At 38.1% G+C, this 18019-nt stretch overlaps 1 long non-coding RNA gene across 2 annotated transcripts; it reads right to left on the bottom strand.

Moving 5' to 3' along the window:
* Positions 1–234: 234 nt before the first annotated feature.
* Positions 235–17533, bottom strand: LOC145116978 (uncharacterized). 2 transcript variants are annotated; one of them, XR_013712416.1, is made up of 5 exons: positions 17010–17533; positions 16415–16855; positions 924–1166; positions 555–600; positions 235–472 (listed from the first exon to the last, which is right to left on the bottom strand). It is a non-coding gene; the product is annotated as an uncharacterized LOC145116978 (long non-coding RNA). The 2 variants fall into 2 exon arrangements; XR_013712415.1 differs by lacking the exons at positions 235–472; positions 555–600 and having other exon boundaries at positions 610–1166.
* Between the last annotated feature and the right edge of the window lie 486 nt (positions 17534–18019).

Genomic DNA, 18019 nt, shown 5'->3' with positions numbered 1-18019 from the left:
CGATCACACAGAACAATATTCTAACTAGAAAATAACTACTATAAATTAAACCAAAGAAAAACAACTAATATCACAATTTAGTAGAAAACTAGGGAAGAACCCCGCTTTGCGGGATTAGATACGGCAAAGTAATCCAATGCCACATTTCACCCGTTTTAAGTTTCAAGTTTCAAAATACCGATAAAAAATTTAACAGGGTAACATACAAAGTAAATCATCACTATGAAGATCATATGAGCTCAACCGCAAACTTTCCCTTCTTGGTTTCTTTCACGTTCTCCTATATGTGCAAATGTAAAACACCAAGGTGTTATTTGACAAAACCAAAAAAATGTATGTTCTCTTTTTTATTTAACTGTTGTTGGTAGTGAAAAATTGCCATCAATTATACATTTATCAACTATACAATTGTAACAGTTTTATTTATTGCTCTGCCTATTGCTTTAAACACATTTTCTGATGAGCCTTTTTCCTACCAAAGAGTAGAAAAACTGAAAATTATTTATGAAAAATGAGTATTCATTGAAATAGTAAAAAAAAAGGAATATATATACCTGAAGCAAACCCATGACATTTGTGATATTACGCATCCTTCCTTGGCTTGTAAATTCAAAGTAAATAATCAGCAACTAAACCATGAAAAAGACACAATGGCTCGACATTTCTTATGTAAACTATAGAAAATTAGTATGATAAGAAACTTTTTATGCATGTAATATTACACGGGCTTCATATATCGCTCCAAAACACAAAGACATGAACCAATTAAAACCAAAGTATAAAGTCAACAATTAAATTACAAAAAAGGCATTTAGTGCAAAATACATTTGAATTGGAGTCTAATAACTTATACATAAATGAAAAGAGTCTAATAAGCTATTGGAAGATTAGGATAAGGAATTGGGGAAGAGAAAAATGAATACCTACAAAGACACCAATAATTGAAATCAAAGCTTTGATGACAGTAAAGTGATAATAAAAGGGAGTCATGCTTGATTATGATTTCCAGTTTACGTCATCGCTGTGTCTACATGCTTTCCACATTAAGCTTTTGCTTGAAATACATAGTCCAATTGTAACTGATGACAGTTATATCTAACTGCTATTAACCACCCTAGAACTGATATTAAGCAACTTTATCCTCCACAACAACAATCTATAATAACCTGCAATGCTAGAACAATCAGATACTTAGATTTAATGAAGTCATAACTGTTGGATTAGTGTCTAAGCCCGTAACTATATTTGGTATGTACTTGACCCGGTTGTGCATGGTCCTTTTGGGTTGCCTTCACCAAAGCAACTTGACAAGGTAATTTGATATGAGAGAGAGGATATTATGGTTTATTAATATATTATAAGAATAATATATTAAAGGAGAAATCATATTTATTTAATTAGTATTAGTCATAAATTAATTATGAATTAATTTGGTGACCAAAAGAGATTAATTAAATAAAGTGGTATAAACTGTCAAAAGTGTGATAGTTAGATTTTGGGTTAAGGAATCCTAATGGACTTAAGGGGGAACGAAATTATGATGGGTATCCATCATATTTTCGTCCAAGGGCCTCATTCTAGAAGATTCCTTGGGTTGCTTGGTGGCTAAGCTGTCCATTAGGGTTTAGACTGAAACCCTAGTAGCCTGCAAGTATAAATATGACCCCTAGGCTATGGAAATCAGTTAGACATTATTCCAAGAGAAACCCTAGGCCGATTTCTAGCATCCTCCCTCCTCTCTCTTATTGCCTTCTTGCTACTTGGTGTTTGTGATCCATTAGAGGAATTATAATTGTGATTCTAAGCTCAAGCAAAGAAGATTCAAGCTATTTGAAGAGGTAAACATCTAGATCTGATGTTGTTTGTTATTTTGATAATATGTATGCTAGTTTAGGGTTTGCAAGACTTGGATTCAAAGCATGTACAATAGAGAAACCTAGATCCAAGCATTAGGGTTTGTATGAGCACATAGGATTGTTTCTTATGCATAAAACCCATCAGTGGCATCAGAGCCTTGATTGGTTTCAATTGTATGTGATGCTTAATTGTTTTGCTTGCTGAAAATCGAGTTTTTTTGCCTCTGCCCGACTCAACTCGGCGAGTCAGTATCTGGACTCGGCGAGTTGGCCCCTACTCGGCGAGTTCAGAGCTGACTCGGCGAGTTCGAGCGTCAGACAGAGGATATTTCGGGATTTAGTTGCTGTTTTGACTTGGATACAATGCCTAAATCGTTTTTTGAAGTTAAAATCCAAATTTTATCTTAATTAAATGATTATCCTTGCCAAAACAATAGATAATTTCAAATCTTTTGAATATTGGTTGTTTATATGATAAATATGGATTATTTAAAATTATTTGGTAATTATCTAATGACTAAATAAAGTTAGATCAAATATAGATAATTATGAAATTAATTGTTTAATTTAAATTATGTGTTATTTGATCCCTTATGTTTTGAAAAGTTCAAAACTTGCCCTCAAGTTTTGAAATTTGAATTTTGTGATTAAAAGTTTAATTTGAATAATTTAAATTTCAAACCCTTAGAATTTTACAAGTTTAAAATTCAACCTTATGCTATTATATTATTACAAGATTAATTAATATATATGTATAAGAATAAGCTAGTCTTATCGCTAGTAGGCCTCATTCACGAAGCCAGTCTATAAGGTGGGTATAAGGTTGCTGCCTATAAAATGGTGCTTAATGGGTGTACACTCACACCTACCGCTTGCTTGACTGGTGGAGGGTCGTTAGCCGAACGGATAGGATAGGGCATTTAATTCATCATTATAAGTATAATGGAAATATTAAAGTAACTACATTGTTTTATAAATTCCCAATCTTAGTTACTTTAGGGTAAAATGTGAAAATGATGCTACTCCATGGAATTACACTTTGTACCCATGTCAAACGTTAGTGGAGCGTGCGTGGTTAACCGGCACACTAATTTGGGATTGACATTGGTGACAAAGGGTGGCTCGAGGTTTTATCATAGATCAATGGAGCGTGCGTGGCTAACCAGCACATTGATTAGGTGATGAAGACATTAAGTACACCATGTTGATTCGCATGGTTATTCACAAACTTATTTGCGATCCTCGGCATCCCAGTCGCAAATCTGAAGTGCATATCGAGATTTAAACATGCCATTGAAATGTTCAATGAATCTCAAAAGAAATCTAGGAATTTTCAAATACATTTAAAACTTAATTCTTTTAGTTTTGCATGGTGAAAATTAGTGAATCGTCATTCACTTATCTTCAATATTATTTACTTTTAGATTACGGCATCCCTTTTCTAAGTTGTATATAATGTTGTTGGATCATAGCCCTAATTTCTCATTTGGGTGTTTAATTGGGGATTCATTTCTAATCAAACCTTGTTCATTTCTATTTCAGATGTCTAATGCAAACGCAAACAACAACACTTCTAGGTCGTTCTCGTTGATGAACCTGTGTCAAAAGGTGACATTTGATGGCTCGAACTTCAACGAGTGGATGAGATACATTCGCATGATAACTCGCTACGAGGACAAAGAATATGTCCTCGACGAGAAGCTAGAGAAGATTGACCCAGAAGAAGCTACTCCTGAAGAGCTGGCCGCCTTTGAGGCCCACGAGCGTGATGCAACGAAAGTTCATTGCATCATGTTGGCCACCATGAACCTCGAACTCCAAAAGTCCTATGAGGACATGTATCCATATGAAATGCATCAAGATTTGATGGACAGGTACCACCAGAGCGCGAGGCAAGAGCGCTATGAGATCATCACCAATATGATCACCGCTAGGATAGGAAGTGGAGAATCCCTAACATCTCATTTGCAAAGAATGCAAAGGTATGTTGATCGTCTTCACAAACTTAATGTTAAGTTTGATGAGGATTTGGCTATCGACATCATCCTCCACTCCTTGCCTTCCTGCTACAACCAAGTCAGGATGACCTACCACATGAACAAGGAAGAGGTCACCCTGAGTAAACTCCAAGGGCTTCTGAGGACAGCTGAGAGCAACCTCAAGGACAAATCTGTTGCAACATCCTCTACTGTAGCTGCTCCTGTGTTGGCAATTAGCCAAGGAAAGGGTAAGAAGAGGAAGGCTCCTTCCAAGAGCCACCATAAGGGTAAGACCCAAGATGGTTCCTCTTCTAGTGGGACCAAAGCAGGTTCTATTAAACCCTCTTCTGACCCCAAGGAAGCAGAGTGCTTCTACTGCCACCAGAAGGGCCACTGGAAACGAAGTTGCCCCAAGTATCTGCAGGATATCAAGGATGGGAAGATAAAGCCCACCTTCGCAGGTATGTATTTAATTAAATCTAATAACTCATCACTTGCTACTTCATGGGTCCTTGATACAGGATGTGGTTGCCACATTTGTTCTGATTTGCAGGGGCTAAGAAAAAGTAGGGAAGTGGAGCATGGAAGGATAAGCTTGATCATGGGAAACAAGAAGTCTTCACTAGTAACCAAGATCGGAGTTTATTCCTTAGTGTTGAGTAATGGGTTAGGACTAGATTTAAATAATTGTTGCTATTCGCCAGATATGGCAAGGAACATCATTTCTTTTCATGGATTGTTTAGACAAGGTTTCAGATATTCGTTTGATAATAGTAATGGTTCTATTAATGCTTATTTGAATGGTGTCTTTTATTTCAATGCATTACCTTGTAATGGGATTTATGAATCTGTGTTAGTTATTGGTAATTTAGGAAATGATGTTTTGAATATTGATTCGTCCACAAGTTTGGACAAAGCATGCTTGTGGCATTGTCGCCTTGGCCATGTTAACAAGAAACGCATAGCCCAACTCCAAAAGGATGGAGTCTTGGAGTCATTCGACCTAAGGGACGATGATGTGTGTGAGTCTTGTTTACTTGGGAAGATGACCAAGTCACCCTTTACTGGCATATGTGAAAGGGGTGAGGGTATATTGGATCTCATACATACAGATGTATGTGGACCCTTTAGATCCACCACAAGGGACGCTTGTCGCTTCTACGTGACTTTTACAGACGATTATAGCAGATATGGATATATCTACTTGATTAAGCAAAAGTCATAAACCTTTGAGAAATTCAAAGAGTTTAAGAATGAAGTGGAAAATCAGCTGGGCAGGAAAATCAAGATGCTTCGATCTGATCGGGGGGGGGAGAGTACCTAAGTCTTGAGTTTCACGACTATCTAAAAGAGTGTGCAATAGTTTCACAATTGACGCCTCCTAGAACGCCACAATTGAATGGTGTGGCTGAGAGACGTAATCGAACCTTGTTGGACATGGTTCGCTCTATGATGAGTCGTGCTTCGTTACCAATCTCATTCTGGGGGTATGCCTTAGAGACTGCCGCCCATATCCTTAACTTAGTTCCCACCAAGAAGGTTACCAAGACACTGATGGGTTTTGAGCATTCTAACACTTCCTAAGTGTACATGCAACCCTAATAACCTTGAATCTATGTTTTCTCTATATACATGCAAATTACTTTTTCAAGGTTATTTCCTAACTAGCATGGCATGGGGATTACATAAAACATAAAACTAGTAGAAATACATACCTTGTTGTTGCTTGGATACCTTCAAGACTTTGTGAGCCTAGCACCCCAAATGTTGTGCCTCAAATGCTTCACACAACACCACAAGACTTGGAATAACTTGAGAGAATACTTCTAGCACTCAAAATTGGTTATGCCCTCTCTAGTAACACTATGTCCACTAGCTCCACTTTTTGCTAGCTATAGGGTTCCTTTTATAGTGTTGTCACAATTAGGGTTTACACATGAATGCCCTTAATTGCCATGACTCTTGATTTCCCATGACCCATGGATTTGTAACTCCCATGGACCATCCATGGAGCTCCATTTGGTTACATCCATAACCCATAAACTATGGATCATTAATCCACCATAAAAGAATTGATGATTGTCATAATCAACCCTATATATTTAATTAGTCTCACTTTGATCACCAAATTAATCCTAGATTAATACTTGATCAATACTAATTAAATAATACTATTATTAATATATTAGAACTTATAATATATTAATAATCATAAGTGCCTTATTCTCTCATTTAGTCTATCCAAGTATTGCAATGCCATGCAACCCAAATGGACCATGCCGGGTCGGGTCAAGTACATACCAAATAAAGTTATGGACTTAGACACTATATCCAACAGTCTCCCACTTGGATAAGTCTAATAACTATATTTGCGAATATGACTTCAAAATCCGACTAGCAATCGTAGCTCTTTCAAAGTCTCTCGGAACTGAGATGATGATGATACGCCATTTAAGATAAGTGATCATATAATCCTCTGTTCTCATGATATCAGCCGGACAAACACATGGAACATGGTCTTACTTATTGTCCAGCATTTGTTTCTCGATCTCTGATTTGTTTCGACATAGAACTAAATTGAACACATCAATTAGGTTCTGACCGGGCCCGGTACATAGGTCAAAACCAAATCATCGAGGGGCCCAGATATCGCTTCTATTTCTAGAAGGAACAGATAAACTTCGACTGATATGCTTGTACTAACTACTTGTTGAATTACTCACAAAGGCACGTTTTATGACATCGAGTTACCAATGCGTTTTCGTGCAATCAATGAATAACCAACTCATAGTCAACAACTCATATCTCTAGGTTTGAAGATTTATTTGATATTACCGTCTCACGATCACTCGAGATAAATTCCATGAAGTGATGCAAGTGAGCGTGGGTTGGATCCAATACTCAGCCCTTATGAGTACTCATGAATGTTGTAGCAACCATTGCATTGTCCAAAGCACTTTTAGACAAATCATACAAGCCAAATTCATGACAGTCTTAAATCAATACTTACTTCCAAAGTTTGACTGACTGTGGATGGTTTGAATAATAACATAATTATTCTGGAAGTAAAAACATGCAAAATTGAAACATAGTAAACAATCAACATAAGATAGTAACACCTTACTCATAAATAAATAACAACTTTTATTTATCATCAAATGTCAATTACATTTTACAAGTTTCAGGAATCTAATTATTGAAACTAATATCATCCTTCAGCCCAATGCGCCTCGCATGCTGTAAATGCTTAACCCTGGTCAGTCCCTTCGTGAGGGGATCTGTCGGGTTCTCATCTGATGATACCCTCTTAGCCACGAGGAGTCCTTCTTCTATTCGATGTCTTATGAAATGGTATTTTCTGTCAATGTGCCTAGATCTCCCGTGATCTCTTGGTTCCTTAGCCAAAGCAACCGCACTTTCGCTGTCACAGAAAATTTCCATTGGCTCTTTTATAGCTGGTACAACTCCAAGGTCTCCGATGAAGTTCTTTAGCCATATCGCCTCCTTAGCTGCTTCACTTGCTGCTATGTACTCTGATTCACAAGTAGAATCAGCTACTGTCTCCTGCTTGGAACTTTTCCAAGTAATTGCCCCTCCATTTAGGATAAAGACCCAGCCTGACTGAGAGCGGAAATTATCCCTATCAGTCTGAAAGCTAGCATCGCTATATCCTTCCACTCTCAAGTCATCACTGCCCCCGAGGGTAAGGACCCAATCCTTAGTCCTCCGCAGATACTTGAGAATGTTCTTTACCGCTGTCCAGTGTGCCTTGCCAGGGTTCCCTTGATATCTACTGACCATGCTCAAAGCAAAGGCCACATCAGGGCGAGTACAAGTCATAGCATACATGATCGAGCCCACAGCGGAAGCATATGGTATATGACTCATTTCAGCTATCTCAGCCTCTGTACTCGGACTCTGAGTCTTACTCAGCTTGGCATTACTCTGGATTGGTAATTCTCCTTTCTTGGAATCTTGCATACTGAACCTCTTCAGTACCTTATCCACATAAGTACTTTGACTAAGTCCAATTAGTCTCTTACTCCTATCTCTCAATATCCTTATCCCTAGGATATAGGCAGCTTCCCCAAGGTCCTTCATAGCGAAACACTTCCCAAGCCAGGACTTAACCTCCTGCAAGGTTGGGACGTCGTTTCCTATGAGAAGTATGTCATCCACATACAACACCAAGAAGCTAACTATGCTCCCACTAGCCCTGACATACACACAAGACTCATCCTCACTCCTAGAAAAGCCAAACTCTTTGACTTTCTCATCAAAGCAAAGATTCCATCTGCGAGATGCTTGTTTCAATCCATAAATGGATTTATCAAGCTTACACACTCTATTAGGGTATCTTGTATCGACAAAACCCTCTGGTTGAGCCATGTAAACATCCTCAGCCAACTTTCCATTAAGGAAAGCGATTTTGACATCCATTTGCCATATTTCATAATCATGAAATGCAGCTATGGCTAACAATACTCTAATAGACTTAATTTTAGCTACTGGTGAGAAGGTCTCATCATAGTCAACTCCCGGAGTTTGAGTAAAGCCCTTCGCAACCAGTCGCGCTTTATAAGTGTGTACCTTCCCATCCATGTCGGTCTTCTTCTTGAAGATCCATTTGCACCCAACTGTCTTACGACCTGGTACATTGTTAACCAAGTTCCAAACTTGATTGTCATACATGGACTGAATCTCGCTGTCCATAGCCTCCTTCCATTTAGCAGACTCAGGGCCTGCCATGGCTTCCCTGTAATTATTAGGTTCATCCAAATCTATTAGTGTACTATCACTAATAAATGTATCACCTTCAGTGGTGATGTGATAACCATAATAAAAATCAGGTGTGTTCCTCACCCTAGTGGAACGTCTTGGAGGTACAGACTCATCTATCAGATCAACAGGAGTTTCTTCCTCAGGTTGGTCGATAGCATTAGAGGTTCCTTCACCACTTGACTCTTGAAGCTCTTCAAGGTCAATTTGCCTCCCACTGTCCCCTTGGCTTATGAATTCTCTCTCACGAAAGACTCCTCTTCTTGCTACAAAAACCACATTATCACTAGGTCTGTAGAAGAGGTAACCAAAGGATCTCTGTGGGTAGCCGATGAAAAAACACCTCTCACTTCGAGGTTCAAGCTTATCATGAGTCTCACGCCTCACGAAAGCTTCACAACCCCAAATCTTGATGTGGTCCAAATTGGGAACTTTCCCAGTCCACATCTCGTGAGGTGTTTTGGCAACCTTTTTAGTAGGGACTAGATTAAGGATATGGGCGGCAGTCTCTAAGGCATACCCCCAGAAAGAGATTGGTAATGAAGCTCGACTCATCATGGAACGAACCATATCCAACAAGGTTCGATTGCGCCTCTCAGCTACACCATTCAACTGTGGTGTTCTGGGAGGTGTCAATTGTGAGACAATCCCACATTCCTTAAGATAGTCAAGGAACTCAATGCTAAGATACTCTCCTCCTCGATCGGATCGGAGCATCTTGATGTTCCTGCCCAATTGATTCTCAACTTCCTGCTTAAACTCTTTAAACTTTTCAAAGGTTTCTGACTTATGCTTGATTAAGTAAATATATCCATATCTACTGTAATCATCAGTAAAAGTCACATAATAGCGATTAGCATCCCTTGTAGCAACTCTGAAGGGCCCACACACATCCGTGTGTACAAGGTCCAACAAACCTTCACCCCTATCACAAGTACCTGTGAAGGGTGACTTTGTCATTTTTCCAAGTAAACAAGACTCGCAACTATCATCTGACTTGAGGTCAAATGATTCCAAGACTCCAACCTTTTGGAGTTGGCCTATGCGCTTCTTGTTAACATGTCCAAGTCGACAATGCCACAAGGATGCTTTATCCAAGCTATCTAAAGAATCAATATACAACACATTATTTCCTAGATTGTCTACAACATTCACGGCTTCATATACACCATCACAAGGTAATGCTTTAAAGTAAAATACATCATTGTAATAAACATTAATAGCACCATTTTTATTATCAAATGAAAATGTAAAACCTTGTTTGTACAAGCCATGAAAGGAAATAATATTTCTCGCCATTTCGGGCGAGTAACAACACTTATTCAAATCTAACATTAACCCATTATTAAGCAATAAAGAATAAACTCCTATCTTGGTAACAGGTGATGCTTTCCTGTTGCCCATGACTAAGTTTATCTTCCTGTGCTCCACTTGCTCACTTCTTCTTAGTGCCTGCAAATCAGTACAAATGTGAATACCACACCCTGTATCAAGCACCCAAGAATTAGCATTAGATGAGTTGTTAGACAATATTGTGTAAATACCTGCATGGGTGGGTTTAACCTTCCCATCCTTTAGATCTTGCAGATATTTGGGGCAGCTTCGCTTGAAGTGTCCCTTATCCTGGCAATAGAAGCATTGTGCTTCCTTTGGGTTTGAAGAAGGAGTAATGGGACCTTTCTTTGTCCCACTTGAAGAGGAACCATCAAGAGTCTTACCCTTGGTACCCTTCGAAGGGTTTTTCCTTTTCTTACCCTTTCCCTGCCCAATAGCCAGAACAGGGGCTGTTGAAGGAGTAGAAGTAGCAACCGCTTTACCCTTAAGGCCATTTTCAGCTGTCCTTAAGAGTCCTTGAAGTTTGCTAAGTGTGACTTCCTCCTTGTTCATATGATAAGTCATACGAAACTGATCATAACTTGGAGGTAAGGAATGGAGAATGATGTCAATCGCCATTTCCTCAGGAAAGTCAACATTTAGCTTCAGCAACCGGTCAACGAACCTTTGCATCTTCTGCAAGTGACCGGTGATGGGTTCACCATCCTTCATCCTTGCGGTTATCATGGAGGAGATGATTTCATACCTCTCCTGACGCGCGCTCTGATGGTACCTTTCCATCAGATCCAGGTGCATCTCATAGGGGTAGAAATCTTCATAGGATTTTTGAAGTTCAGGAGTCATGGTGGCCATCATGATGCATGCTACTTTAGTAGCATCCTTTTCATGTGCAACAAACTCCGCAAACTCTTCAGGAGTAGCAGTGGCTTCATTCACAACCTTAAGCTCCCTATCGAGGACATATTCTTTGTCCTCGTAGCGGGTAATCATTCTGATGTTTCTGATCCACTCATTGAAATTGGATCCATCAAAGATGACCTTACCACACAAGTTCATAAGGGAAAAGGAGCCTGTTGGGTTTGAGCCAGAAGCATTGTTGGAAGACATCTGAAAGGAAAGAAAGACAAGTTTCATTAGATTAGGAATCCTTAATAATTCACCCAAATGAAATATTAAGGCTAGGATCCAACAAACTATTTATAGTTGGAAGAGGGATGCCGTAATCCATACTATAAAATATTTGAAGGTAGGTAAATGACGATTTACCAATTTCCACCATAAGAACGAAATATTTTATTATTAGGTTTTATTGGTTTTGAAACTCCTAGATCTTTTGAGATACATTGAACTTTTCAATGGCATGTTTGAATCTCGATTGTGCCCTCTCAAGTTTGTGACTGGGATGCCGAGGATCACAAACAAGGTGTGAATAACCATACAAATTGACTTGGTACCCTCAACAATATTACCTAATCGATGTGCCGGTTAACCACACACGCTCCACCGATCTATAATAAAGTCAAGTTACCCTTTGCCACTCTTACTAGTCCATATTAGTGTGCCGGTTAACCACACACGCTCCACTAACGACTTGGTAAGGTACAAAGTGTAATTTTATGGGCTAGCACCAATTTCACATTTTCCTAAAGTAACTAAGATTGGGAATTTATAATGTATAGTTACTTTATAATTCATTATACTTTTAACAAGTATTTAAAGTCGTATCCTACCCGTTCGGCTAACGACCCTCCACCGATCAAGGAAGCGGTGGGTGAGAGTGGACACCCATTAAGTCACCATTTTATAGGCAACAACCTTATACCCCCCTTATAGACCGGCTTCGTGAATGAGGCCTACTAACAGTAAGAATGACATATTCTTATACATATCTATATAATAAAATTATAATAATAGTATAAGTGTTGATTTTTAAACCTTTTTAAAAATCTAAGGTTTAATTTGGAATTAAAGTATTAAAGTATAAGACTTTTCAAATTCCAAAACTTGAGGGCAAGATTTGAAACTATTCCAAGTCTCTTCAATTTGTAACTTATGAGTTTTAATGGTTCATAAAAATGAAGACTCTTCATTTTATGAAACCTCTTTAGTTCTTTAATCATAATTAAAAGAAGTGACTTTTGGTTATCCATAACTTGAGGACAAGTTATGGACACCATCATAGCCATTAAGATCATGAATTAAACACACATGGTGGTTACACATAATTCCTATGATCTTCTAAAAACTCATAAGAACACAAATTCATATTAAGCAATTTCAAGAAATCATATAACTATATACAATACTTGAAAATTGATAAAAGCCATGTAAAATGGGTTAACATAATCATTATCATTTTGAAAAACAGATTTTACAAGTCCAAAACAGATTGGGATAATGATCTTAATCCATTTCCAGCAACAAAACTCGAAAAAACTGCCCAGCACGCTCCTACTCGCCGAGTGCATTATTCTACTCGCCGAGTAGGATGAATTTGTTCATGGACTCGGCGAGTCCTCCCCATGGACTCGGCGAGTCTAGTCGTCAGAATGCAGAATTTTCGATTTTTAAGCAGTTTTGCATCAAGTATACAGAAAACAGTCCTAGGCTCTGATACCACTGATGGGTTTTGAGCATTCTAACACTTCCTAAGTGTACATGCAACCCTAATAACCTTGAATCTATGTTTTCTCTATATACATGCAAATTACTTTTTCAAGGTTATTTCCTAACTAGCATGGCATGGGGATTACATAAAACATAAAACTAGTAGAAATACATACCTTGTTGTTGCTTGGATACCTTCAAGACTTTGTGAGCCTAGCACCCCAAATGTTGTGCCTCAAATGCTTCACACAACACCACAAGACTTGGAATAACTTGAGAGAATACTTCTAGCACTCAAAATTGGTTATGCCCTCTCTAGTAACACTATGTCCACTAGCTCCACTTTTTGCTAGCTATAGGGTTCCTTTTATAGTGTTGTCACAATTAGGGTTTACACATGAATGCCCTTAATTGTCATGACTCTTGATTTCCCATGACCCATGGATTTGTAACTCCCATGGACCATCCATGGAGCTCCATTTGGTTACATCCATAACCCATAAACTATGGATCATTAATCCACCATAAAAGAATTGATGATTGTCATAATCAACCCTATATATTTAATTAGTCTCACTTTGATCACCAAATTAATCCTAGATTAATACTTGATCAATACTAATTAAATAATACTATTATTAATATATTAGAACTTATAATATATTAATAATCATAAGTGCCTTATTCTCTCATTTAGTCTATCCAAGTATTGCAATGCCATGCAACCCAAATGGACCATGCCGGGTCGGGTCAAGTACATACCAAATAAAGTTATGGACTTAGACACTATATCCAACAGACACCTCACGAGATGTGGACAGGGAAAGCTCCCTCGTTAGCACATATCAAGGTTTGGGGTTGTGAAGCTTTCGTAAGACGAGAGACTCACGACAAGCTAGAACCTCGTAGTGAGAAGTGTTATTTCATCGGCTACCCACAGAAGTCTTTTGGCTATCTCTTCTATAGACCAAGTGACAATGTTGTCTTTGTTGCTAGGAGAGGGGTTTTCAGAGAGAGAGAACCCATAAGTCAAAGAGACAGTGGGAGTCAGATTGACCTTGAAGAGCTTCAAGAGTCAGGAGATGAAGGAACCTCTGACACTGGCATGCAACCTGAGGAGGAAACTCCTGTTGAACCAATTGACCAGTCCTTACCTCTCAGACGTTCAAGTAGAGTTGTTGTTCCACCCCAGTTTTATGGTTTCCATATTACTACTGACGAGGATACGTTTATTAGTGATAGTACACTAGTAAATCTGGACGAACCTAATAACTATAAGGAAGCCATGGCAGGCCCAGAGTCTGATAAATGGAATCTTTGTTTTGACGAGAAAGTCAAAGAGTTTGGTTTTCTGCGAAACGAGGATGAGTCATGTGTGTATGTCAAGACCAGTGGGAGTATAGTGAGCTTCCTCGTATTGTATGTCGATGACATACTACTCATAGGAAACGACATCCCAACCTTGCAGGAGGTAAAGTCCTGGCTTGGGAAGTGTTTCACTATGAAGGACCTCGGAGAAGCTGCATATATTCTGGGAATAAGGATAGTGAGAGACAGAAGTAAGAGACTGATAGGACTCAGTCAGGATACATACTTGGAAAAGGTACTAAAACGTTTTAGTATGGAAAATTCCAAGAGAGGGGAGTTACCAATCCAATGCAATACCAAACTGAGTAAGACTCAGAGCCCAAGTACAGAGGCAGAGATAGCAGATATGAGCCGAGTACCTTACGCTTCCGCAGTTGGCTCGATTATGTACGCTATGACCTGTACTCGCCCTGATGTGGCCTTCGCTTTGAGCATGGTCAGCAGATATCAAGGGAACCCTGGTAGAGCACATTGGATTGCTGTCAAGAATATTCTTAAGTACCTACGAAGGACCAAGGAATGGTTTCTAGTCCTCGGTGGGAGTGATGACTTAAGGGTGCGAGGGTACAGTGACGCTAGTTTCCAGACAGATCGGGATAATTACCGATCACAGTCGGGCTGGGTCTTTACCCTGAATGGAGGAGCAGTGACTTGGAAGAGTTCCAAGCAAGAGACCGTAGTTGATTCAACGTGCGAATCGGAGTACATTGCGGCAAGCGAAGCGTCAAAGGAGGCTATATGGTTGAAGAACTTCATAGGAGACCTTGGAGTTGTGCCAACCATAAAGGAGCCCATGGAAATTTTCTGTGATAATGAAGGAGCTGTTGCCTTGACCAAGAAACCAAGGGATCATGGCAGATCTCGACATATCGACAGGAAATATCATTTTATTAGACATCGGGTAGAAGAGGGACTCCTCGTTGTGAAGAGGGTATCGTTAGAAGATAACTCAGCAGATCCCCTTACGAAGGGACTGAGTAGGGTCAAGCATTTGAAGCACGCTAGGAGCATTGAGCTAAAGGACGATGTTAGTTTAGATTAGATAGGTAGGAAACTTGTAATAGATAATTTTATATTCAACATTTGATGATTAAATAAAGGTGTTTTATTTATAAGAAAGTTACTATCCTATGTTGATTATTTATCTATTGTTTCAATTTTGCATGTTTTGACTTCCTGAATAATAAGATTATTCGAACAGTAACTTGATGTTATAAAACGTATTATTGTGTGTAACTTAGCTAGTAGATAATAAGAGCATATAAGTCGAAGTTTATCTGTTCCTTTTATTCTAAGAGGATAAAAGCGATATCTTGGCCACTCGATGATTTGGTTTGACTTATGTGCCGGGCCCGGTCAGGATAATGTTGATGTGTTCAACTGAATTCTATGTCGAACGAATCAGAGATCGAGAAACAGAATGCTAGACAATAAGTATTGTCTAAATGATATCTAGAACAGAGGATTATAGGATCCCTTATCTGAAGGACAGGATTTTGATCAGAGTGACAGAAGCGTATAAGAGCTACGATTGCTAATCGGATTCTGAAGACGTATGTGAGATATAGTTACTAGACTTATCCAAGTGGGAGACTGTTGGATTAGTGTCTAAGCCCGTAACTATATTTGGTATGTACTTGACCCGGTTGTGCATGGTCCTTTTGGGTTGCCTTCACCAAAGCAACTTGACAAGGTAATTTGATATGAGAGAGAGGATATTATGGTTTATTAATATATTATAAGAATAATATATTAAAGGAGAAATCATATTTATTTAATTAGTATTAGTCATAAATTAATTATGAATTAATTTGGTGACCAAAAGAGATTAATTAAATAAAGGGGTATAAACTGTCAAAAGTGTGATAGTTAGATTTTGGGTTAAGGAATCCTAATGGACTTAAGGGGGAACGAAATTATGATGGGTATCCATCATATTTTCGTCCAAGGGCCTCATATCAGAAGGTTCCTTGGGCTACTTGGTGGCTAAGCTGTCCATTAGGGTTTAGACTGAAACCCTAGTAGCCTGCAAGTATAAATATGACCCCTAGGCTATGGAAATCGGTTAGACATTATTCCAAGAGAAACCCTAGGCCGATTTCTAGCATCCTCCCTCCTCTCTCTTATTGCCTTCTTGCTACTTGGTGTTTGTGATCCATTAGAGGAATTACAATTGTGATTCTAAGCTCAAGCAAAGAAGATTCAAGCTATTTGAAGAGGTAAACATCTAGATCTGATGTTGTTTGTTATTTTGATAATATGTATGCTAGTTTAGGGTTTGCAAGACTTGGATTCAAAGCATGTACAATAGAGAAACCTAGATCCAAGCATTAGGGTTTGTATGAGCACATAGGATTGTTTCTTATGCATAAAACCCATCAATAACATCTCACTGTACATAGTTTCCTATGAAAAGTCTGAAGCACTTTAAAAAAATTCAATACTAAAATAAATATTTTTAAAAAATTTATGACCCAAACATATACTTACCTCTGGAGAAAAGGACTTCCTCTTTCTGTAATCTTCATTTCTTTCACATTGCCAAGTGGATCCAGTCTCTTTGCACAGTCCATTGGTGGGTGTCTGCAAAAGAATCAATAAACCATAAAAACATAAATTACTAAATTATCCATCTAAAGTTAACATAGATTGAACAACCCTAGAAATGATGGAACCAAACCTCAATGTGAAACATATAACTAAATTCAATACTTAAACCACACTTATCATTTCTGTATTACTGCTAGGAATGATTAGGATAAAGTAGTAAACTACACCATAGAGTAATCATGGATCATAAATCCATAAGTCAACAGAAGTTCACTGTAAAGTAGCACGAATCTAATAAACCTAACTATAGAAATCCAATATGTAATGTATTCAACTTGGGGTTGCCTTATTCTTGCCGATAAGAAATATAGCATGTCTCGCCTGAAAAAAATAATAATTATTCATCACATGTGGTTTTCGATTTCAATAAAAAATATGAAATCACATAATAATAAACCCAAATTATGCAATGAAGCAGTTAATACGGTTGTAACTTCTAGTAAATACAACAAAAAAAAGTAAAAAAGATGATTACTCTTTGGAGCAATACGTCGAGCAGTTGGTGGAGCAATACGTCGAGCAGTTGGTGTGTGCAACATAGTAATAGAAGAAAGCGGACCAGTTAAGCACTTGCTTTTGATGGGGGCGACAATCAAAAACAGAGAATCATCAAGGGTCAAATCCAAATAAACTCAAGGTGAAATTAAAGTCAATAAGATTGAAAGACACAAAAAAATTATGAAACTGAGAAACAACTGGTGGAATTAGAAAACAAAAATTGACCTGTCTTGTTAATCACGCTAAACATTTGGTGAAACCCAACTGGAGTACCGATTCATGGGAATCTAGAGAGATTGTTGGCGATTGTAAGGCGCATTGGTTAGTGGATAACATAGAAAGGGAACCGACGTGCCGATGGTGGAGTAGACAGAAGGCATCGCTGGCGGATGGAAGCAGCAGAAGCACCGTCGGCGGCGGCGCGGGTAGAAGAAATGAGACGTCGCCCAGTAAAGAAGAAGATGATTGTGTGCAGTCGATGAAGCTAACCCTGAACAAAAAAAAATTGATTAACTTCATCGATTGAGATTATCAACTGAAATCGGGAAGCGATGATATTTGGAGGATAAAGATTGGTTGTGGTCGCGGTGATAGTGTAACACAACACGTGTCCAACACATTAAAACACGTGTGCTGGTTATGCTATCAATAGTCAACAATAGAGAAAGATAAAAAATAAAAACAGATTAAAAAAATCCACCAAAAAGTTACAGCAAATTATTAAAAAAAAATCAAGAAGTGATCTAATAGAAAGCAAGTCATGTTCATCATGTAGTTGTAAATTAGTATATTATATAATGAAATTTTTTATAAATTTTCTGAACTATATATATATATATATATATATATATATATATATATATATATATATATATATAAAATTCAAACCCTAACTACAAATATTACAAAAGTAATTTTAAATCATTTTGCTTTTAATTTATTTATTTATTTTTCATGGAAATATAGCCACAGCCCGCAAATCTGCAT

Source organism: Lactuca virosa, chromosome 5, assembly GCF_052849685.1.
Source record: "Lactuca virosa cultivar CGN04683 chromosome 5, Lactuca_virosa_CGN04683_v6, whole genome shotgun sequence".
In the NCBI taxonomy this organism is placed as follows: domain Eukaryota; kingdom Viridiplantae; phylum Streptophyta; class Magnoliopsida; order Asterales; family Asteraceae; genus Lactuca; species Lactuca virosa.
This window is presented reverse-complemented; position numbering and strand designations above follow the sequence as displayed.